The sequence below is a fragment of the Thermobia domestica genome, chromosome 4, assembly GCF_964235325.1.
Source record: "Thermobia domestica chromosome 4, izTheDome1.hap1.1, whole genome shotgun sequence".
Lineage (NCBI taxonomy): Eukaryota > Metazoa > Arthropoda > Insecta > Zygentoma > Lepismatidae > Thermobia > Thermobia domestica.
Genome location: NC_137457.1, coordinates 151,253,040 through 151,279,846, shown reverse-complemented (window position 1 = coordinate 151,279,846; position 26,807 = coordinate 151,253,040).

Genomic DNA, 26,807 nt, shown 5'->3' with positions numbered 1-26,807 from the left:
CCACCGTCTCCTTCAGCCTCGATGCATAATCGCTGGATTTTGCAATAATCTTTCGTTCCATTTCGTTCCATTTCACTTATGCACTATATGTAGTAGGTCATTTTTTAAGTATACATAAAGCCTTGCACTGAGTTTTGAAATTATTAACGATAGTCCTACCTGCAAATCAATTAAAATATGGAACGGTCATTCGAGGGAAGAGCCCAGCCTCCAATGAAAATTTTGGGGATCTAACAGGGCCTGAGCTCCTTGGTTCCGGCGCCACTGACTGATACGTTATACAACTTCGAAAGAAGAACTTATCCGATTTTATTATTCGTTAAGTGACTTTTGAGAATGCTATATATTAGTATGCAGTAATTTATTTGTAAATATTAAAAACGCAACATTCGATAACACTCAAACGAGTTGGAGGACGTTCCCGTATTAAGCGTATTTTCCCTTCGGTTCCAAATATAACTGACGGTTCTGCCTAAATAAAGAGAACTTTCTTGTCGTTCAAAACAGTAACTTGTTTATAGTTAAATAGCTTGGCAAATACAGAAATATGTAAGTGAGGACTCGCAGGGCATTATATAATTGTATTCACTAAATTATCAACATTGCAGATTTTTAAAAAAACAAAATACAAAACTCCTTTATTTTGAATCAAATACACCGCGTATATTATATACGTAAACAGACTAAAGACGAATCAATTAACGCGTAGTAATTGTGGTTCAGTCGTCAAGGAGCTCGACCACTAATCTGAAAGTGTGGTATGGTTGTTTTTTTTTCAATATATGGAAACATTTCTTTAAATATAAAGCTCTGTTTGAAGTGCTCGGAAAAAGAAAATCGACTCGTTTCGTTACATTTGAAACCTCAGTCACATTTATTCACAATGTCCATCATTTATATACGAAAACGCTAAAATGAGGGACGTTAACATTGTTTTAATGGGAACAGATTTCTGATTTGAATACCAACTTTAAACCACGTGTCCAAAATGGTAGTTTTTTTTATGTTCGTGATATCTACTGCAATATACAAAGAGATAAATGTTGTGTGTGTGTGTGTGTGTGTATGTGTGTGTGTGTGTGTGTGTGTGTGTGCTTTGGTGAACCCGTCATTCTTTGTAGGTCGATCGGTCTACACAGCAGCACTGCGAGCAATTCTTGCAAAGCGAGCACTTTTTTTAGTGGTTGCTCGAAATGTTTTCTACTTTTAACGCGTTCAGAACCCTTATAGGGGTCCCCCAGCGAGTTCTTTTGACTCCGCTCGTTTATACGGATACAGCCGGTTGTGTGTTTAAAGTGTGTGTTCAAACTGAAAAATTTCGTTTCTTGATCGGTGTGTATTCCAAGCAGGAACTAGAGCAATTCAAACTCCCTGCAGCAACGTTCACCATTGTTGCCAATCAAGTATTTGTTGAAATGTTAAAGAAAATTAGCAGCTATAGCAGAGGAATTATTCACAGTACGAAGTAGGATATGAATATTACGTAAAAATAACCCTATGCCTAAAATTTGTTTGTTTGAACTGAGGGGAGGGAGACGTGTGTATATATAAAAGAATCTATATTATAAAATTGAAAGTGACTATGTTTGTGACTGTTAATCTCTTGAACTGCCAGACCAATCTCGATCAAATTTGCAACATAGATGCGGTTCTGGATGTTCTTAGCTGTTTACTTTGAAAGTAGAACTTAGGGGGGGAGGGGGGAAAACAGAAAAAAATAAATAAAACTTGATAACTCTTGAACCAAATGACCGATCTTGATCAAATTTTCAATGTAGATGATGTTTGGGACTAGGATGACTTTCATCATTTCATTTTGACGGAGAACGTAGGGGAGGGGGTGGAGGGGGAAATTTATGAAATCAATAAATATAAAAATAAAAGTGACCATGTTCGTGAATTAATAACTTTTGAACAAACCATTCGATCTCAATCAGATTTTCAACATATATGAAATTCAAAACTGAAAAGTTTTTTTTAATCATTTCATTTTGACACTAGATTGTAGAGGAGGGACAGGGGAAGGGGAAATATATAAAAATGAATAGAACTTAACTCTTGAACCATCCTGTCGATCTGGATCTAATTTTTAACATATATAAGGTTTGGGTGGGGATGCTTTCTTCATTTCATTTTCACAGTACAAAGAAGGGCAGAGGAGGGGAGGGAACAGACATATAAAAATAAATAAAACTTAATAGCTCTTGAACCACTCAACCGAACTTGATCAAACTTTCAACATTTTTAGGGTTCGGGCATTGGGTGTTTTTGTCATTTAACCTTTACGGTGCAACCTAGGGGACGGGGAGGGAGGAGATATATAGAAATTAATTCATATAACACTAAAAGAAACTATTTTGTAACTTAATAACTCTTGAACTCTCCGATCTATCTCAATCAAATTTTGAAGGTACATGAGCTTCGGATCTGAAAACTTATCTGCAATTCCACTTTAGCGCTTGATTCAAGGGGAGGGAGACGTATAAATAAAAACTAATAAAATCTAATAACTTTTGAACCATCCAACCAATCTTGATCAAATTTTCAACATATATATGAGGGTCGGGCCTTGAGAGTTTTTGTATCGTTTCACTTTGACGAGCCAAAGTAGCCGTGGGGGAGGGGGAGGTATATGTAAAAATAATAAAATAAAAATGACTGCATTTGTGACTTCATCACTCTTGAACCACCCGACCGATCTCAAATTTTCAATATACATGAGTTTTGGGGCAAGGATTGCGTTGGGCTATTCAGTTTCACAATGAAACGTATGGAGGGGGAGGAGGAGAAATTTCTAAATGATCCAAAATGACCGAAATTAGTGTTGAATCCATAGTTTGCGGGGTCGATGAGAAAAACTGTGACACTTCTGATGCTGTTTCAATCCAAGTTCAGCCCTGATAGTTGGGGAGGGGAGGGTAAAACGTAGTGGAGAGGAATAAACACTTAAAAATGATCGAAAATGACTACTATTAGTGTCGAATCCATAGTTTTAGGAGTACCTGAGATTAACAGTGACATTTGTGATGCTGTGTGTCTCAGCAAGGAGGAGGGGGTGAGCTATATAAAATAATGATCAAAAATCACCAATATTAGTGTCTAATTCATAGTTTTAGAGATCATTCAGATGATTAGCGACATTTGCGATCCGTTTTAAGTCTAAAATAAGCCCCGCCACTTGGAGAGGTGGAATATATATATATATATATATATATATATATATATATATATATATATATATATATGATATAAAATGGCCACTATCAGTATCGAATTTATAGTTTTCTCGATCTCTTATATGAACAGTGGTATTTTCGATCCCGTTTAAATCCAAATTGGAACTCACAACTTGGGGGGGGAGGGGGAGATATTTAAAAATCATCGAAAATAACCGATATTAGTGATAATTCACATTTCTTGAGGTCGCTGAGATGAACGGTGACACTTCCAATGTCATGGTCCGCAACATGGGGCTGGGGAAAATTATATATACAAATGGTCAAAAATGACAGATACTACTGATAAATCTACAGTTCATGCGATAGCCGAAACGAACAGTAACACTTCTGATGCTGTTTAATTCAATTTTCAGCCCTGACACTTAGGGGTTGAGGAGGGATGAAATACATAAAATGATCAAAAATGAGCAATATCAGTGTGCATTTAAATTATTTATTTCAACCCAGAGAAGCGGGTAATATATGCTAATATATGCTAATATATATATATATATATATATATATATATAATTGAAGATCACAGTTTGTGACTAAATCTGCTGAACCGTCTGACAGATCTCGATCAAATTTGTAACATGGATGATGTTTGAGGCTGGGCTGGCTTTAGACTATTCAGTTTGATGGTAGAATTAAGGGTTGGGGAGGAGTGGGTACAACTCGACCGAAATTGACCAAATTTTCAACATAGATGAGGTTCAGGACTGGGATCGTTTCTATGATTTAAATTTGACGGAGCAATGTATGGGAAGAGAAGGAAGGGAGATATATAAAAATCATTTTATATAAGAATGAAAGTGACTATATTTTTAACTTAATAAATCTTGAACTATCCGACCGATCTCAATCAAATTTTCGAGTTACACGAGGTTTGGATGTAGAAACTTTTTTGTAATTTCACTTTAGCGGTATATTCTAGAGGAGCGGGAAGGGAATTAAAAAACTAATACCTTTCGAACCACCCAACCAATCTCGATCAAATTTTTAACATGTATGAGGGTCGTCCGTTGGGTGTTTTATATCGTTTCACTTTGACGAGCGAAAGTAGCGGAGGGGGAGGGGGAGATGTATATAAAAATTAAAATAAAAAGGACTGCCTTTGTGACTTCATCACTCATGAATCACCAGACCGATCTCTATCAAATTTTTAACCTACATGAATTTTAGGTCAGAGATTACTTTAGGCTACTCACTTTGACGATGCAACTTATGGTAGGGGGAGAAAACCACGTAGGGGGGGGAATAAACATTAAAAATGATTGGAAATGACTAATATTAGTGTCAAATCCATAGTTTTAGGATTAGCTGTGATTTACGGTGAGAATTTTGATGGCGTGTGCCGCAGCACGGTTGTGTGAAAGGGGAGCTATATATAACAATGATCGAAAATTAACAATATTTGTTTCTATTCCGTAGTTTTCGCGATTATTCACTTGAACAGTGACATTTCCAATCTAATTTAAATCCAAAATCAGCCCCACAAGTTGTAGGAGAGGGAGAAAGTGTTATATAAAAATGATAGAAAATGACCACTATCAGTATCGAATGTAAAGTTTTCTGGGTCTCTTAGATGAAAGGTGATACTTTCTATCCCGTTTAAATTCTAATTCGAACCTTCAACTTGGAAGAGGAAGAGGTTTAAAATGATCGAAAATGACTGATATTAGTGCTGAATCCACATTTTTGGGGATCACTGAGATGTGACATTATCTATTTACTTAACCATATTTACCTAATAGCTCCGAATATCAATGTGTTACTGGTGTATTCTAGTCACTGCCAGTTAGCATATTTGTTGAGTGTGTGTGATAGCGTGATTTAACATCGTTCGTTGTCGTGTTCGACATCTATCGAAACAGTTATGCCATGATGATAGAACCATACGAGTATACTGGTATAGGAGTAACACCACATGTGCTAATCAATCAACAATGACATGATTTGTGTTTATAGTCGCTTCAACGAGTTGTATAACTGAGAAGTAGGTATGTGATGGATCGCCGTAACAGGTTGTTTAAAGAGGGACTGGTTCTATCCTCTCTACTTACTGCACCAAAACACGGGTATCGCGTATCCTAAACTTCCTTACTTATAGGAACCTTTACTATAAGATGGGTACTATCTAGATATTAAAACCTATCCTAAAGATGTAGTTTCGAACTAGTACTCAAATACAATAATAAAAAGAAAGGCTGATAATATCGGAAATAACTTCAATTAATTCCCGTCGAGATCAAATAGGAACAAATGAAATTACTAGTAAAATTAAACATATTGAAAATCCATAGCTAATATCCTAGGTAAACAGAAACACAACTAACATAAGGTGCAAATTCAAAAAAGATAATTAAAATTAATATCCGGGAACTACTACAACACGTAATTGGTTACTACTGGATTATTTCAAATCACCATAATACATCATTTTACACGTCTTAGTCTACTATGTCATAGGATATAATTTTTATTAAAATCCTTCCCGCCCAAACTCCTCAGAAGAAAGAAAAAATGAAAACCATATAGCTATAATAACACAACAAAGGAAAGGAAGACTAAATGAATAACATCAAAGTATATAAAAACCAAATTAAGAAGTAAACAAAAATATATCTAAGAATCGTCTAATATATCTGTTTGGTTGGTTGGACTGAAGGATTATTTTCCTTAGTCTGATTCCTAATAGTCGCTATCGGTTTTTGTGGACTTGGAGAGGCCTGATCAAATGTGTTTGGCCTGCGTCCATTAGCCTTAGGGTTCCATTTATTCTGTATGTTACGGGTGTTTGTTTGCTCTTGTGGGCAAGCTGCTGGGGCTTTGTCAGTAGGTGGAGTCCCTGAGATATGAGTCTTAGCCCAACATTGAGCTCGCAAGTGCTGAGGTCGTCCACATCTAAAGCACTTCAAGGGACCTCCATTTGTAGGCTTTTCAACCGTAACGGATTGCAATTTGGAGAATTTAGGTTTCGAGGGCTAAATTTTCCGGTGTGACTGACTTTAATTCTTTTGGTGTTGGCTTAGTGGTGGTTGGCAGAGAAACTTACTCAAGCTTTTTGATATCGCTCTAGAGCCAGTTTTAGCTCTTCCGGGGTGTCGCACCCCTTTTATATGACATAACTAAGTGCATCAGCATGCGGTAACCCTCGCAATAAGTGCTGAAATTTGTCCTCGCCACTCCTATGCGGAGAGACACGTTGGCACAGTTTCATCATAGCATAGTAATATTGTGAGTACGTTTCGCTCGGTTTATTCATTCTATTATGAAGGCTAGCATAACTATCTGAGAGTTGGTCAGTGTTTCCAAAAGCAGCGCGTAATATTTGTACTGCATCATCAAATTTGGCTAAAGCCTGTAGCTCATCACAATGTATCTCATAAAAGTCGCGTACAGGGCCTACAAATAAGCAACAAGGTACGTTATGCAGTTAGTATCATTCCATTTATATAACTTTGCAGCCAATTTGAATGTTTGGAGAAAGTTCTAGAGGGACTCTCCCAGAGTTCCGTCATAATTGTCAATTTGATGCTGGGAACCTTAGGTGACATAGTAGAAGAATTTGCCGTTGCCATCCTGAAATTGTGCTTTTTTCTTTTTTTTAAAGTCAAGCAGATAAGCAGTATTTATGAGAGTTTCAGTATAACTTACTTGACTTTATACACTTTGCCAGTTTGTTTTGGTGTTCAACCAGAAGTGTTTTGTCTGCCAAAAGAGTAATAACACTTATAAATTATTACTTTCAAACTACCATTTTCTTGAGTTAAATGCTGAAAATTTTGAGTACTAAAGAAAGTATTATTATGATTATTATTAGTATTTTCAATTTTAAGAGATCCCAACACCACTAGTTAAGAATCGTGCATTTAGTGTGTTCTCTCTTTATACTGTGCTTAACCTATGTTTAACCACCGTACAGTTTTATTTATACGGTTTAGTCCCGTGACTAACTTGTTCATGTTTCTTTCGGAGCTCCTTTTTGATACTAATCCGGTTAAACCTAGATTTAAGCTTCTTTATCACTCTTTCTTAGTAGCTTGAGTAGGTTAAGATCTGGAGGGGCAAGAGCTAAAGGTTAGGAGGGAAGATTTTTTAACTTAAAGGTTCAGCATTTTCCTAACTATCTTTTGTGCTCGGACACACTCCTACTCTATAGCTGCCGAAGTTTTCTTCCGGCCACCAAAAATAGAAGGGAAAATATTGTTTCCAATCCCAGGAATATCGTTTTCTTTGCGGCGAAGCGGCATTGAGTATGGTGAGAATTTTGGCGCCGGTTCATCACACTCAAGGCGGCTACACAGCAATGTCGGTGACCAATTTTTTTCTTGCTTAATCATCAAAACTTTTACTAGATACCTCTTCTGAAGTTAACCCATCTCGCGGGTAGTATTTCTTTAATCTCTCTATTGTTACAATCTGAGTGCGGCTGGGATCAGCTAGCGATTCAATTTTACAGACATTTGTTGGTGAAATTATTCTAAGGTCCCATAAAATTTGGTGTCAATTTAGGAGAAATATCCTTCTTTGGCAGGTAGTCTCTACACAATACTAATTCACCAACTTTTACCTTAATAGGCTGTCTAGTGCGATCAACTCGTAATTTAGTATGTTGCTGTACTTCTGTCATGGCCTGCTGAGCTAGCTTACGGATTAACTTTAGTTGTTTCTGATGTTCCTGTATTTTTGTAAATTGATACTGGGTGTCTAACTGAGTGGGGAATCTTGCCTTTTGACCGAAGACAATCTCGTATGGGCAGTATTTTCTAATAGGGGAGGTTGATACATTATAAGCGTATGCACACAATCGGACCTATTTCGCCCGCTTGGTAGGCTGCTTAGCCGTGTACTTAGTTAGAAAATTTGCAATGACAGAGTTGAATTGTTCACATAGCCCGTTGGTTGACTGTTTGAAGGCTGCAGTTCGAACATTTTTAATGTCAAATAAGTCATTTAGTTTGGCCATTATTACTGCTAAGAAATTAGTTTCCCTGTCTGTTAATATCTCCTTTGGGGGACGAAAACGCGTGATTAACTCGTCCAAGATGGCCCTAGCCACTGTAGGAGCTTTCACGTTTCGCAGCGGTACAAATATTACGAAATGGCTACGATATTCTACCATAACCAGGATGAAACTGTAGTCTGCACTACTCTGTTACGGGCCCAAAACATCCAAACTCCAACAAGAGAATAGTTCCTCTTTTACAGGTAAGGGGTGAAGAAAACCTTGTTTCTTTTCACGAGGGATGTTCACCCTTTGACATTCGTCACACAAGCGGACATATTCCTTAACTATTTTCCCCATGTTGGGAAAGTAGTAACATTCGTTCACTTTAGGGTACGTGTGAGAGAATCCCGTGTGGCCTCCACACAGCGGAGCCGAATAGGCCTCTTGTAAGATGTCGGGATAGCCTTTTCACGTATCACTAGTTTCCTATCTTTGTTCATTACTCGATATAGAACACCGTCAACTATGTCATACTGTTTTAGAGCACGATCAGCAGGGCTATCTTTCTTCTTTTGTATTAGTTCTCTAATTTTATCGTCCGCACTTTGCATTGTCCTTATATCTATCTTGGGGCATAACATTAGGTTGCACACGTCTCCACAATCTTCTTCTTGACAAAATTTGGAGGGTTAATCATCCTTCAACGGACACAAGACAAAAAATCTGCCGTAACGTTATTGCGACCTTTTACATGTTCAATCGTAAACTGGTAAGGTTGTAAACGGATGGCCCAGCGCATAAGATGAGAATTTAGCATCTTGTTATTTCTTTGATAGCACATGCCGCATGCATCAGTCCGAACAATAATGGGGCGGTCTGCCAATAGAAAGTGGAAGTGCAAAATTTTCTTAGTAACGCCTAAAGCTTCTAGCTCAGCCGTGGAATAGTTGAGCTCCTCTTGAGTCAAAGATTTCGAAAAATAGGCTATCGGGTGTCCCTTATTATCTTCCTTAATTTTCGCGACGTATCCACTAATTCTATCTCGACAGGCATCCGAGTAGACTACGGCACCCTGAGTCGGATCAAAGTATGCGAGGACTGGAGCAGATATCAGAAAAGACTTCAAAGTATCCCACACCTTTTTCTCGGTTTCTCCAAAGCCGAAATTGACGTTGTTTTTAGTCAATGAAATGAGTGGTTTTGCTATCTTACAGAATCCTTGGACAAAAGTTCATTAAAATGAACAAAGTCCGATAAAACTACGTATTTCTCTGACGGTAGTTGGGTATGGTACCTTTGATATAGCGTCAATTTTGGTGGGGTCTACACAAACTCCTCGTCTACCGACGATGTGACCAAGCACCGAAGCTTCTTTATAACCAAAATAGCATTTCTTAGTGTTGAGTTTTAGGTTCGCCTCCCGGAGCCGAGATAGAATAGTTCTCGTCCCCTCTATTAGAGCTGGAAAGGAAGAACTAGTACAAACCAACTCGTCTATATAACATATTACATACTTGCACATGATGTAACCAAAGATAACATTCATCATGTTTTGAAAAAGGGCCGAGGCCGTGGTTAGGCCGCTTGGTAATCTCAAAAATTCGAATTTCTCTGGCTGCACATGAATGCACTCCTCTCTACACGGCACGGACGGGTGAGCAACTGATAATACCCATTTTGTAAATCTAACGTATTTATGAATTTGGTACCATTTAAAAAGGCTAATATCTCATCTATGCGCGGCACTGGCACGTAATTGGGCCTTAATATTTTACTAACAGTCCTATAATCAATACATATCCTTGGAGAGCTATCTTTCTTAGGTACTATCACAATTGGTGCCGAATAGGGGCTGTTGCTTTCCCGGATAATATTACTGTCTAACATTTTCTGGATCTCTTCTGCGACTATTTCTCTCTGGAGGGTGAGAAACATTAATATCTGTGATAACCTTCAAGGGGCACATAAACTTATCGGTAGCTGCAGTGAGACAAGATTTGTCCCAGGCTACAACATCCCTTAATTCCATCAGTACGTCCAGTAACTGGTTTCTTTCTTCTGGGTTTCAGTTTGGACCAATATTTAGAACTTGAGTTAATTCTTCCTTTGATTGTGGGACTTTTTGGGGTTGTCTAGAGATTTCTACATCGTCTGTTTCATCTTTGTTAGTAAGGCGTATGATCTGATTAACAGCCTGCACGTCTTTATCTGTCTCGTCATTTAATAACTCGACCTGGGGAACAAGTTTCCCTAAATAAAGGGTTTTAGACAAAGTTCTAGTTCGATCCGAACCATTAAAAATAGTCATATAAATATTTCCATTTGTAGTAAAAACTGATCCTCTGGGGATCATGCAGGAGTGCCAATACCGAATTCCTTTGGACGGTATGAATTCCCAAATATGCGCTTTCCCGATAGGAGCTTTAATTTCTATGTCATACGAATCCTTGGACGGCACGCGGACATTTGCTGGAAGGTGCACTTTATAGGTAGTGTCCGGATAGAGATAAAAATTTCTTAATCCAACCCCAAAGGGTTTTTGCACGACCTCTTTTTTTAATATGATCTTGAGCAAAACTCTCTAGGTCAGAGAGAGAGAGTTGCTGGATCATTTATATGTCCTTGCGTTATCAAAGGTTTTTTTGAAATGCCTCTGACTTTTCCCTATTTAATTTTTCCCTTCAGGCCCATGAGGCGCTTATGAAGCCAGGGGTGGCTTTACGGGGTGTTGGTTCTTTTCGCTCTCTATCGTTGCATGAAACGCTTTCTTTTTCTTTCTGTGAATAGTCTCTGTACTAGAACTTTCTGTAGGACTAGCTGCCAAAGTTCCACTAGGGCCTGGTTAAGGTGCAAGGTTGGATATAGATTCTTTTCTCCTTTCCCTAAGCCAGGCGGGTCGGTAGGTACCAGCTCAGGAGCACTGGAAAATACCTTGATATTCTTAGTTCGTTTACGTCTTGCCTTTTTACGCCTATTCGTAGGTTCGGGGGAAATTTTGTAGTTTCGCTAGAACGCACGAATTCTCAAGATGTGATTCCTTTAGCAGGGACTTTTTGTTTCTTATTAGCTATACTAGCAACGGAATTTGGGGGATTACCTGTGGCCAACTTTTATGACGGACCCTTACTCCGGACTGGGAGGTTCTGTTTCCTATAAGTTTGTTTTTTCTACGAGGACGGCTAGGGAGGGCCGGTTGTCTAACGTTATCGTCATGCGCCAATTGGAAATTGTTATGCGATTCTTTTTGTAACTTAACTACAGACGGTGGGTATCGTTCAACATGTGTTAGATCTAAAATATGAATTAATTCCTTACGATGCCCATTGGTACCTTTTGAGATTGTGAACCATAGGTTCTTTAATCTCACAACAGGAATGTAATCTGTGGGGTGGGCACCTACCCCGCGAAGCTTGACATAACCCTTCAGTCTCTCAGTTAGTGGAAATCTTGGGGGTAAAAGGGTTTTCGAAGCAAGAGAGATACCCGTGAAAATGAGCGCTTTCGCCCAGCGGTCTACTATTTTTATAACTTGACTGTACTGAGCTGGGCTCGCCCATGGCCAAAGCCAGAGATATTTTGCTGAGTGTTCCTATACATTTTATAGCCCAGTTCTGCTACTACTTCTTCTGAGTAACAGGAACTAACCTGTACAAATCCGGGTAGGGCAGTTTCTTTAAAGCTTGACCAGTCCGAGCGGCCATTTTCCCATATTATGTCATAACTAATCCTCTAACTAACTTTTGTGCTGTCTGATATTTACTAAGATATGGCATGCACTGTTCGAGATTATCACAATCATCCACTTCAAGCATCAGCTTATTAGGACGTCTGGTAGCAAACTCATTCTAAGCTTACTCATCAGTTCACTTTCATTAATACAACATCGTAAGAATATTTAGATCCCACATCAGCTTATAAATAAATGCTAAAGTACTTTCATTGGGTTGTTGTTTCCTTATATCAACGTCATATTCTAATCTTGCGGTGTACTCCATAATAGGAAATGCCTTTTTAAGTTTTTCCTTCAACTCGTTATAGCTTAAGGGTGGACGGTTTGCTTTGTCTACTAAATACAATGAGAAAGCTTCCTTTTTCAAACAACAAGGGAAATAATTCACTCTCTCTGGGTTCGACAATTCGTATATGCTAGCCACTGATTCATATTCTTGTAGGAAAGTTTCCACGCACACATGTCTATCACCAGAGAAGGAGGGAATTTCAACATTTGGATAAATCTTAAATGATTGTGGTTTAGCACTAATAGCAGAATTTTGATTGTCACACTCGGGAGGAGGGGTGCTAACTTGGCCTGTTTCAACTGTATGTGTAAATTTAGGTTTCTCAAAACTATATGGAATAGATGGCTCGGTAGCTGGACTAATTTTAATTTCTTGCTCAGATTTTAAATTTATACAAGGCTTATCCTCAGGATCTAATTTTAAAAAGGACGAAAAATTTCATTTCTGCTTGTCAAAGTTCTTATCTTCACTTGATGTATATGATAAAGGCTCATTCTTCATGTCTAAGGACCTGTATAGAAAAGCCGAGATATCGAAATGTTCGGAAACTGACCTATAGTCGATATCTTCTACTTTCTAATCCTGAGGTTTGTTCTGGACTAAATTCTGATATATATGATCTACTTTGCTCGATAAGTACTGATTTTCTGTCTTTTCACCTTCCCTAAACTCTAATTTCTCCACCGGAGTCGTGGGTGAAACTACGCTGCTAGGTGGCGAAACAAACACTATCTGTAAGGGATTTAACTTTTCCTCTTGTTGGTATTTTTTCATTTCCTTGGTCGCAGGTGATTCACTAGTCTCATTATAGGAACTAAGTTTAGAACTAGCACTAGCTGAATTTTGTAATCCAATATTATTACCACTGTTAGATTGTTTGTTAGATTCACTTTGGGTTGGAGGGGTTGAGGAATCGTCTCTATTTTCTACCTCATCTAAACAAATTACTGACGCACAAATTTCCGCGCAATCAATAATTCTACCAATATTCTCGTTTATTCTAATCTCGGACCAGGAATCCTTGTCTTCTTCTTCTTTTTCCTCAATTCGCTTCTGGTGGTCGGAGTAAACTGAGGGAAAAGCATCATCACTTTTATTCTCACCGTCTAACATCCTCTCAACTGGAGCAAGGGCGACGAGATCATTTTTCTGAACGACGTCCTCTTTGGGAGAGTTTTGGTTCACTGCTCGAGGAGTAGAAACCGTAGGAGGATCCCAATGGTCATATCGGAGTTCTTCTTCGGAGTTCGAAGAAGGTTTTGACTCATCCTCGAGGGATAACGCAGAAGGAGACTCCGGGCTGCCTTCTTGAAAATGGGCTATTTCGTCGTTTTGTAACTGTTTTAGTTCGTATCCCAACCAATCATCTTTCAAAGATTCACTTCCATCTGAATCTGCACTACTAATATCTCCGTTTGACCACTTAATTTAAGTACCTATACTAAGTATGTTATCTATACTGGCCAAATATTGTAGTTTCTCTTGGAGGGTAAGGGTATTTTCAAACATAACAGGGTTGGTCTGAGTAGCTGTTGTCCGAATAACTTTGAGATCACGGTGCGTGTCAATCCTGATCATTTTAGAAAACTTGTATTCGGTCTGAACGCTAACATCCTTCTTTTGCAAGACTTCGGTCTGTACTTCCATATCAATATTCCCAACTACATTTTCCTCAGGTAATAAATCTTCAAACGGGGCTGAGGGGTAAGCTTGGGAAAGAATACCTAATTTCTCTTCATCGCCACCCTGGCGACGAACAACCGTGACCTGTACTTTCTTGTTCCGTAGTTGTTTTGTTAAAGGTCGAATTAAGTTTCCTACTGCTTGAGACAGTTCTGTTTGTACTGGATGCTTAATCTGGTCTATTAACGCTTAATCGTTAGGTTGTGTCAGAGAGAGCAATTCATTTTCAGTGCTCTCGTCAGGACTCTCAATTTTCGTTTCCATTGGTTCGGTTCCTATATTCGCATAAATTGTCTCTTTATTCGCTAAAGTCTTGGGTTCGAGACCAACATTTTCGTAAATTGGCTCTTCAGTCGGTAAGGTCAGTGGTTCGGGAACTATGTTAGTGTAAACAGGCTCTTTGCTCGTTGAGATTCGTGATAGAGTATTTAAGTTGGCATCTATAGTTCCAGGTCCGATCCCAGCATAAACTGTTTCATCACTACTAAAAGCATAAAAAGATTGGAAGGCCGGAATTCGCAGTTCTAACGGCGTTGTAGGATCTGACGGTTCGTATTTAATAGGAAAAAATAACGCTACCGGGCTATCTGGTTCCTTTGAGACACCACTATCTTTATTTCCTGAACTTAACACTAAGTTATTTAATCTATTGTCCTTATCAATTAACTTATTATCGTTTAAGAGTTCTTGGTTCGAGGGGACACCAGGTATTACACCTGACGTTGATTATATCTCAATTGTTATTTGAGGGCATTCCTGACCTGCAGTTATTAATTCTGCGATTTGTAATTCGTCTTTTAAATTTAATTCATTCACTAGAGTTTTCGGATCTAGCCCCCGTGGGGTTTCGTCAGTATGTGAATTAACATAATTGTCCTAGGGGGCAGGTGTTGGTTTACCACTCAGACCAGCACTTTGTATTTCTGTATCATTTCTAGTCGGGATAGGACTGGACTCGGCCAGCGGCGTTAAGTCGTAGCCACTCGCCGGAACGTCAGGAATTTGTGGGCTCGAGGTCGTTGGTTCGAGATGTCTGGGCTGACTCCACGTATACAAATATCTCGGTAATGGGTTATTTTTCCAACGGCCAAATTGAAGAGGAGAATGTCCGTGTACTGTCACTTTAATACAATACAATAATAATTATTCCACCGATCCAAAAAATAATGGTGCTTTTCCGTGGATGTCTTAGTTCAATGGGATTTATTTATTTATTTATTTAAATCCGCTGACTCCAACAGGAGAATCCGAATTACAGGAGTCTTACATAAAATATTACATCTATATTATCAATTTAGGACAAACACAAGAATCAAAAAAATACAAAAAATAGAAAGAAGCACAAAAATAAGAAATACAAAAACGCACAAAAATGCCAACATACATAAGTATTCATGTTTCGCGACCTATTACCATTATTTCCTACTATTATGTGCTCTGTTATGTGCTGCAATTTACAGACAGGGGTTTACATATACTCCAAATTCACATAAGTTTCCACCAAATTACAATCATTTTTCACTTTGCAACTAAAATCCAAATCACATATTTTTACTAATTTGTTGTATGCTTCACACATTGCAAGTAATGGTGAATTTTTATATCCCATTGTTTTGGGTATTTTATTTACCAAAAGATTCCTATTTCTTAACTTACATGGGGTAGCGTTAAAGCATATTCTTTCCAAAAGCGTACTATCATCAATTAATCCATTGATAATTTGATATAGGAACATTTGCTGGGCTACAATCCTTCTGTTTGTTAATTTGACATAGTGAAACTTTTTTAATAACCACATATACGAAATTTTTCTCTGATATGATGAAACAGAATATTTTTTGAAATATAAGTACCTTAAAAATTTCTTCTTTATTTTTTCAATTTCATTTTTTGTGACTTACAACTTGGCGACCATACTATTGATGCATACTCTAATTTGCTTCGAACTATTGAATTATATAATATTTCAATAACTGATAAATCATGGATATTTTTTGTACTTCTTATGATAAAACCTAACATTCAATAAGCATCATTCGTTATATTATCAATATGAGTTTAGATTACAAGCTATTATTAAAATATACACCTAAGTCTTTAACCTCATATTTCCTTTCCAATTCAACACCATTTAAGTAATATTTACAATCAATATAGCTCCGCTTTTTAGTTATTATCATAAATTGACATTTTTGTAAATTTAGGTACAACATATTTTCAACACTCCAATTGTAGACTTCCGCAATATCGGATTGTAACATATATTCATCATTCTTATTTTTTATTTCTTTATACAATTTTAAATCATCCGCGTATATTATACAGTTCGAATGTTTAATTTTAGACGGTAAATCATTTACATATATTAGAAAAAATAAAGATCTTAAGTTAGAGCCTTGCGGTATGCCAGAACTCATTTGATAAAAAGAAGACTGATGACTGTTGTATGAAACATATTGTTTTCTATATTCGAGATACGATGCCACTAATTTTAAAAACAACAAACTCAAACCAAAATTTGACAATTTATTCAATAAAATATCATGATTAATTTTGTCAAATGCCTTTGAGAAGTCAAAGTATATAGTATCCACTCTATTTTGTTTATGCAATGCATCCTGTAAATCTTCAATAAAATTAATCAGATTTGTAAAAGTTGATCTACCTGTAAAAAATCCATGTTGGTTCTGATAAATAAAAGACTTAACGTGATTAAAAATACACATATAGACTATATATTCTAATACCTTGGCTAGAGCACAAATTATTGATATCGGTCGGTAATTTTCAATTTTATTTTTTTCTCCACTCTTAAAGATTGGACTAATACGAGATGCCTTCAAGATATTTTGTGTGCGAAGCTCATTTTTGATGAATAAACTCTGGTTTAGTAGTCAGTGGCCTCATAAACCAGGGCAGCGTGTAATCAACTTATTTCCTCCGATATAGTAAGAATTTAATCACTGACAGCTACTTCCCTCGGAAATGCTACGTCAATTTAAGATATTTAAAGACATATTATTATTTCGATGTCTTACTTTTTTTAAAGAAACTTCCTCTGAACTTGAATACTCAACTTCATTTCTTTATCGATTTTCTTTACTTTTTAGAACGGGAAACGGAAAGTTTCTAAATAGTTATTTATTTTAAAGAAAATGCTTATTTATTGACTTATGATGATTTTTTTACAACTTTTCTTTAACTTTTTTTAATTTCACTTTTTCTATTACTTTACTTTTTTGTTTTTTTAATGCACACAGAGGGATTACGAAACAATCCAACCATTGGATCATGTAACTGCATTTTGCTTCTGGTTTATAGCATTTCCATAATTTAGAGTTTTAGGTAATTATCCTCAGGCATCCGACGGACGTACACCATTAGTATAGACAAGGGGGCCCTGCTGAACCAGGAGGATAATATGCCTGTGACTCCCAAGCTTGAATGGGAAAGGATTTTAAACAGTTATCGCCGGACAAAACGTGACGAACTTATCTTTTGTAACGGGCGGTTCTTTTGTCCAGAGATAACCTGCCTGTGATCCTCCCCAAAAATAAACGGTAAACATTTTAGCCACTTATCGCCGGCCAAAACGTGACGTACTTTCATCCCGTGTAACGGGCGGTTCTGTTGTCCAGAGATAAACAGACTGTGATCCCCCCAAAGCTAGCAAAAGCATAAGCAGGTTTAGGGTTTTGCAAGTACATGAGACAAAAGCTGAATTATATCATAACACTCGCGTCCCAATTTTACACTTTCATCACTACACAAGAAAACGTCGTGAGGTAGTCTGAGTCTTGCTCTGGGGAACCTAGCAATTATTCCGCTGACTTATAACAACATAAAGCTAGAGAAGTTGAGAATAGAAAATTTTCGTCGCCACTTCACTCCATATAAAACGCACTACTTCTATAGAGCAGAAAGATTATACTTGTATATTAGAGTCATAAGGTGAACACCGCCTAGGTCAAGTACGCCACTGAACTTTAATGACTTTACATAGTACAGACACACCACTTGACTAGTCAAAAGAGAAACTTCGCGTCTTTTATTCAGTTTTTGTTTTTTCGCAACGTACACTTTACATTTTTATGTATAAACAAAAAATCTTTGAAAAAATTCACTCGCGATTTGCCCTAAAGCACAACTGAGATTTCTGGGTCACCAGCGAAGTGGGCGAACACCAGGAACTTGTTCCAAGGATTCAATAACACAGTTCGTTACCGAACACCATAAAACTGTTATCTGTTTTAGAGATTGTCGTAGTGTTTTGTGTACACTTTCTTACCTGAAATCGTATTTGAAATCACTTCTCTACTCTCTACAGTATGTCAAAGTTGGTACTGAGTGTAACTCCCTTTAAGCCTCAGTAGTGGGACGTCTTAGGCTTTACTGGTTCGAAGATGATGAGAAAGTGCTTTAAAAGTCTCAATAATGGGAGGGGGAGACTAGTATCTCAGAGGTACAACTTGTACTGGAAATCAAAACCCAGGTAAATCATTAAGACTGTGGACTGAATCCAGATACGGAGGGATAGCATGACTAAATTAATAAGACGAAAATACAAGTAATTTTACAATCCAGAAATTTCAAAATACAAGCTTAAAGTATTACCACATGATATGTATAGGCACAACCCCTACATTACAAAACTGGGTCTAGAATGTTATCACGCTAAGCAGCGATTTATTGAAAATAGTAATTTGGATGCTTCGTACTTGCAACTTGCATCGGGCAAAAGGGGGAGTGGTAAACTCCGAAGTGGAAACTTCGTCTCATTTTCAAGTCGCAACTTAATGTCAATTTCTAACAAGTCTGAAAGAGCTCGTCCCTTATCAAAGGCACTTAGAAAAACAATCACATACCTGATCTTATAACGAGCGTCCGGAACAAAGATCCAAGTACACTAGACGAATGCCGGAAGAGAACAACCTGAGCTCGGCTTGGGGCCTCGCTTATAAAGCGATTTCGTCCCACGCATTTTCTGCTAGTTTGACGTAGCTCGAGAACTTTTGGAAGCTTTTCACGCGCATGCCCAATAGTGGCTAAGACTTCTAGTTTTTCTATTTTTTCCCCATCACGCCATGGCGGAAGTATCTATTTTACATTTACTAATACCTCTTTATTTCACGTTTAGCTCCAAATACATATTGTTTTTATGTACCTATTGCTTACGTGATGTGCAATAAATTTACAGCAGCGACCCAGCACTGTGATTTGGGTAAATCGAAGCCATTGCTATTACACTATTATATGCGTGTGGGTTGGCGTCAATGAGACATCAGCTTGCTAATACAAACAATGCCTCTCTTGAATCCGTTCTCCCTTTCTCTCTTTCTCTTGAACACACACAATTAGAAAAGCGCGGGCGTCTCACCCCATAATTTGAATCCGGCTTAGAACTTAAACGCTTAACTCTGTAACAATATATATATATATATATATATATATATATATATATATATATATATATATATATATATAACGAATTACCAAAACAAAACAAATGGATAGGTGATGTGAGAAAACTAATTAATCGATTGATTGTTCTCTATGTAGAAGAAAAAGCTGGAAATTAAAACCTTTATAATGAGAAAATGGGTATAATGAATATGATTAATTCTAAACTCCCGCAATTTATTCCTAATGATTCAAAGGGTTTAGGTTATTAGATAAAGATATTGAATATGTTGGCAACAAAATTTTGGAATAGTTAGAAATATGAAAAAATATTACTAAATGATTTGCTCAATAAACTTCCCATTTAATTTCATATTTTAGGATACAGTTACTGGCGTCCGGGGACCAAGCTACAAGAAAGGTTAGAAAGAGATGAGAAACATAGTAAAATATTAGATCAAGCTTGTAGAACACATGATATCTATTACAGAGATAATAGGGATACAGCTTCTAGACATAGAGCAGGCAAGCAATTAGAAAATAAAGCATGAGAAAGAGCCTTTGCTAAAGATACAAACTTCATAACAGAACGTTTACCAGCATTAGGTACTACATTGGCGATGAATACAAAAGTAAAGTTAGGTTTAGTTTGTAAGTATGTATTGCGTTTAGTTCTTAGTATTTATTACATTTATAATAAATGTAAGTATGAAGTTGAGTTGTTTTCCACTTACAATTTTTAACGAGGAGTTTAATAAGTTAAATATTGATCACAATTTGACCCCAGAAACAAATCAAACATGAAGAAGCGAAACAAAGTAAAGGGCAATGTACATCTTTAACTCTTTCTATACCAAAACGTAATAAAATAAAGAAAGCAATGAAGATAAATAACAATAAAGTTCATTATGGAGGTTTTATATTTATAATTCCAACCAATTTAGCTTCAATACGTGCTCTTGGTTCTGCTGATACCTTAGTTGTTGCTGTAGCTAAGATGATAGATGATGCAAAAAAAAGAATATAAATGAATTAGAAGAAGAAAAGATACATAACTTACCAATACAAAAGCAACAAGATGGTAAGCTTCCAAAAACGTAAACCCAAAACAGTAAAGAAAAAGAAGTTAATCCTTTAAGTAATTTGGATCAAATGCATCCGGTTCAACAGATAAGAAACTTTAGTGGTGTATTTATAAGTGATCAATTACCTATAGAGCCAAAGAAGAATGATTGCGGTATTTTTAATATTGATATGTCTAAAAATATAAGAATACCTTGCTTTGTTATTGGAAAGACGGAATTAGAAAGTATGTGTTTGATACATTTGGAGGTAATCCACCAAAAACGCTCAGTGAATATCTCAGTCATAATAATATGGAGTACAGTAGCAATCGTATACAAGATTTTAACGAGGTAATCTGTGGAGAGTTATGTATTACAGTGTTGAAAAGATTTACAGATATATATATATATATATATATATATATATATATATATATATATATATATATATATATATATATATATAGCTTTCCAGATATTACTAGCAAAAAAAATAGAAATAAGGATTTGTATAGAAAATTTATTTAAGTTCTTACTTTCAGTTTAATTCGTATTTTTTAAATAATGTGGATAAAATAGAGCCATAAGAATTACAATCCTTTAAGCCGAATGAAAAGACAATCGAAAATTTAAATAAACCGAACAGATGTATTAAGTTTAATATTGATATTTGGGGTGGTTTTATTCATCCTTATGTATGTAACTTTTGAAATACGTTTGAGGAAAAAAGATGGTGAGTACAGAGGTAAGCCAAATATTAGAGTTATTAATATTTTTTCCACATTTGTTTCCTCAAATAAGAGTTAGTAAGCAGGGCCATATATTGGATATTATAGATTATCCTGGTTTAACTTCGACAGCTGTTACATGTACAATTTCAAAAGCAGAAGCAAATCTTTATGATGAAAGTGGATGGAAAGGAACTACTTGGCAAAGACCAGATGAGGAAATAATGTTTTTGCTATGACGTTTGCCAGGACCTTATTCTGATTATAAATATATTATGTGGAAAGGTGGATTAAAATAAACCATTAAAAGAAGTGGCCCTGATTATAATGCATTTGCTATTTGAAAATGAGAAGAAAAGGCATTTGAGAATGATCAACCACATCAAGATAGAGTTAAGATTACAAATATTTAGTTGAGAATGCATGTTGTTAATTATGACTATAACTATGTTATCTAGCTAAGTTCTAACATGTTAAAGGAGGGTAAGATGCCCTTTTCCGTCAACACATACCAATTTTTATAGAAAAGAGTAACAGGCAAATATTTTGAATTCGGTCTAGCTACACAATTTAAATCAACTGTATTTGATATGCCTAATTCCGTAAATGCCTTCTTTCAAACTATAAGAATAATAATGAAGAAATAGATTCTAGCTCTATTGATCATTGTAAAGTCCACAATACCCTTTCCGCAATTCTAGAAAGAAATATTTTCGTTTAGTCTTTGAACTTGTATTTTGAAAAAAAAAAAACATAAATATCTGAAATCTCACGAAATGTATACTATTTATATGAGAGTTACAATTGGAAACACTGAGATGTATTATTATCCGAAAGAGCTTTCCGAAAATAGACAAATGTTTGTAGTTAATACCAACAAACATAAATCTGTAACTATAAGTGATAGAAATAATTTGAAATTAAATATTAATTGAAATAAAAAATGATAGAGAAAATGTTATCTATTATGTATTTCTTAAATTTGTTTAGTTTGTAAGGCTTTTTATGAGAATGTCATAAAAGATTCATTTAATAAAATAAATATACCAGATAACATTCCAGCCATCATAAAAGCTACTCTTGTTATAGATGCACCTCATTAAATCCTATTCAAATATGTATATATTGTTATACATCTGATTAGTCGCTTTGGAATTTTGAAGAATTATATAAAAAATGAACTTATATCCCTACAGTCGTATATGTTTCAATTAAATTCATTCTTTAAAACTAGTTAGAAAATATATATACTTTGTTATGTTTCAGATGGAACTGGGAAGAACGATATTCATAATTATATGAATTTCCAATACTGCTCTACAACCAGAATCATCTAGCGGTAAATATCTTTCTTTCAACCATAAGTAATTTACTTTAGCTGCCGCCTGATGAATATTTCTATAATCAGTTTCCTGAATATGCTTGTGTGGAAAGTGCCATTCCATAGCTAAATTTCTCCGTTCAAAAATTTGCGTAACCGAAGATCATCAAACAAGAATCACCAGCCAGACACCCCCGCAGTCTTCTTTACGGAGTTTCAATGCTCCGTGAGTTAATGCTGGGTTGCAAAACTGAGATAGTAAGAGATAAGTTAGAGATATATTTACCTGAAGTCCAAAAATTACTTCTCTGCTGCTGTGAAAGAAATAAAGAAAATATGTTGGCTGATATTATGCATATCAAGTATACCTGCAAGAAGTAATTCAACTGACATATTTTCTCTCTTTGCCCTGAGAATGCAAGTATACATATACATATACATACATATATATATATATATATATATATATATATATATATATATATATATATATATATATATATATATATATATATGTGTGTGTGTGTGTGTGTGTGTATTTATGTATGTAAGTATGAATGTATGTATGTACGTAACAAAGAATTGAATATATGTACGAATCGGATGAAAGAGAATATATACAATTAACTGCTCGCAACATTCTAAACTTCAACTTCTCATTACACAGCCATCTGTGGACAGATTTTGAACGAAACAAAAACTGTAGTAAATTGAATTACTTTCACTAAAAACTCGATTTTACTTCATTCCTTCTGTTCAATGGTTATATCAGTGGCGTATTGGGTAATATCGATGCTGGATAACTTGACTAAAGTATTGGAGTGATGGGTGTGCTAAAAGTTATAGGCAGTCAGGTTTATAGGGTAAGGTGCGCTAGAAGTTAGCTTTTGATTCTACTCCTGAGAGAAAATTCTTCACTGCCTTCCTCGTTCTGAACTTAAGCTACCTCCTCAGAAAATATTCTGTTACGAACTAGCTAATTGGGAACAACATCGCTTAGATCTGGACACTTCTGTTAATATACTGCTCATGCGTACTACACACTACAAGCTTCATCCCAGAGTCGCAGCTCTTTCTGAATCTGTTCAAGATGCAGCACAAAGTTCAATCCATCAATATAAATACAATTACATAAACCAAAAAGGTCACCGTATTATTTACCTTTCATATCCGCCTCTCTTCGAGCACATCGTGAGTATCTACTTACAGTTAATCTTCTTCTCCAAAGCAAATACATTAGAGTTGCCCACAATTATGTTGTAGCATGTAAGAAAGGAAATTGCATTCAAACTTGTAATATACTTGCAACTGATCACGTCCTAGTAAATATTGGCGCAAATTCCATCAGCTCACGTATACAGTTTTCCGCACACAATATCCCATTGTTCACAATAGTCAGGCAGTCATCACAGATATGGATAAAGTATACATATATATAAAGGGGGTGGACAAAAAATCTAAAAACACTTCGTACTGGACACGTAAGTTTGGCCCTCCACTGTACAACAGGTGTTGCGGTTTGATTTCAATGAGTCATGTGGGCCCCCCTCTTCCGTCAGCACTAACCCGTTCACCTGTGAGTGTCGTGGTGTGAAAGTGGTTCGGTAAAATGGACGACCTGAAAGAACTCCAGAGAGGCATGATCGTTGGTGAACATCTGGTTGTAGCTTCAGTGGCAACAGTAGCGAACATTAAAGGAGTATCGAAAGGAACTGTTTCCGCTGTCACGAGGGCATACACAATTCGTGGGCAAACGACGTCTGCAAAACACGACCGTGGTTGAAAGACAATCCTGTAAGATAGGGACCAGACAGCATTAAAACGGATTGTAGCAGCTAAAAAGAAGACCACTGCAATGAAAATTACATCTGCAGTCAATTCCGACCTACAGGACCCGGTTTCATCGAAAACAGTGCGACAGGAATTTCATAATATGAAAATTTATGGCAGGACCGCTTTCGGCAAACCCCTGGTCACAGCAGTAAATGCGAAAAGGCATATCCAGTGGTGCGAGGACCACAAGGAGTTGACTCATGAGTGGTATGACGTAATGTGGTCCGATGAATCGACCTTCACCTTGTTTATACCAACCGGTCGTGTTTACATATGGAGAACACCGTCGCAGACCTATGATACAAACTGTCTGCCCCAAAATGCACAGCATGGGGGTGGTTCTGTTATAGTATGGGCAGTGATATCGTTGTGTTCTGCACGTCCCATCATAGTCCTTGTAGCATGCTCAGCTACATTGAGTTGGAGCTGCCTGTATTTTTGGAACACTCTGTATATGCTGGTCTCTGGAAGTGAAACTAAAATATGGACAATGACAAGAATATGAAAGAAAGAAAGAAAAATGTATTATATCTGATTGTATAAGTTACTCCTATTTTTGTATTTCCTCGATTAAGAGAATCTATTGTGTTTACGTTTTTTTTTAAAAAGAAAAAGAGTAAAAATTGTAGGTAATGAGAATAAGAGCGAAGGTTGTAGAAGCGAGTTTGTTTGCAACAAACTCAAGGTTAAATCTCGTGACGTAATGTCTGGTCGTTTGCGCGTAGACAGCTGCCTCGCTCGTGAGCGAAAGCCGTGAGCCAGGTTAGTTGCTGCGCTGAATGTCTATCTGGAATGTCCATCTGGATTGTTCTTCTGGAAGTACCTGACTGTTGTATTTAGTCGAATGTTAACGGAGGACGGAGGAATAGAAAGTTTGAAGTTGAATTTTTCTTCGTCTGAATTAACGGGTCGGAATAATACGAAGTTATTATTAAATTCGGTTTGGCGTTTTCTAAAATCTTCAGATTTCCTACCAAGTTTTCTTCTATTAACTGCATATTTGGGAACAGTAGAATCGAGTAGAGGTGATTGAGGACAGACGATCCCAGTGACCGATTAGAGCAGTTTGAAAATTGGTAAGTACAAACCTAGCTGTAGTTTCTAGAACCTAAACCCCAGATAACCTTGGTTTGATTAATTAACTAACAATTTGACTAATACTTTTTCCTGCTAACAGTAGAGGTAGCTATTAGACTATTAATTATTAGATTTTTAACTTGGTATGAAAATAATTCGTAATTTGATATCTAAAGGAATATTGCATTTAGCGTCCCATTAATCTTTTGATATTTCTATTTGAGAGATTGATTTCGACGTCGAATTAAATTTTTCTTGTTTCTTGCTTTGAGAGTTTAATAGTTTTCGCGTTATATATATTTTTATTAAAATTGTTTGATCGAGTCGCGGTCGCTTTTGACTAAGTTTCGACACTTTCTATTCCGAGTAAATTTTTATTAACTTTTGAAATTGTTAATAGCGTTAGAATTGTTCTTGTTTGGAATTATTCATTTTATCAAAGTATATTTAACTATTTTTCAAGTAACTTTCACCTATTATTCAGTTGCAATTAGATTACTTTTTCACTCTTCATATTAAGAAGCTCATTCACAGAATTAAAATTGTTGTAGTTAATTTGTATTCATTTCCTTGATATTTGATTATTTGTAATAAAAAGCCAATTGAATATTTTCTTTTATTTAAAATAATATTTAATATTTTTAATCTTGATAACCTTGCATTTTCGTTTGGGAGATTTGAAGCCTGCATTACTTGGGGGATTCTTTTTTTTTATTATGCCAGATATCAGAACCGTGTCAAATGATAGTTTGGCTAAACTTAATCACTGCTTATTTGTATTAAATAGAATTAAGGTGGGTGTCAAGCAATCCTCGGCACAAGGTTCGTTTCAAGTTCAGCGCAGCAACTCACCTCTGGTTTGATGAGGCATCTCTCCCTGAAATTTGTAAGGCATTTAATTTTTTCATTTTTTGAATTGTTAGTTAAAATAAGGTTAACGACTACTGTTTTGGTATATTATTGCTATATATGCTAAAGCGTGAAAAATTCCAGAGAGCGAGGAAACAAAATACGATTGAATTGTGTATATTTAGAACCCTGGGGATAGTTTCTGTAGTATCTCGTATTTTGCTTAGATTTAGTGGTAGTTTGCTTTGTTAATAGTATATGTTTAATAATTTTGCTGTTTTTTGTATTTTGCTAGTTATACTTTGTAATTTATATGGAATGAAAATGTCGGAGGAGTACGTTAGCATAAACATGTCCGAGGTAGATTCGAGTTTCGATTGGAATACAATTGATCAAACTGGATTTGACGATAGTATTTTTGATAGATCGACAATGAGTTTAACGCCACCGCTTAGAGATTCATTGTTATTTTTTAATTCAAGAGAAAATAGAGAAATGCTGAATAGCCCGAGTGAAAATGTAGAAGGAGATAGAAGTCAGCGGAATTTATTTGGTAGGGCAAATAGTTCCAGTTTAGAGAATCCTTTTAGTGGAAACTTTAGTTGTTTACCACAACCTCCTCCAACTGTCCATAGATCCTTTGAAAGAAATAGTTTTCATT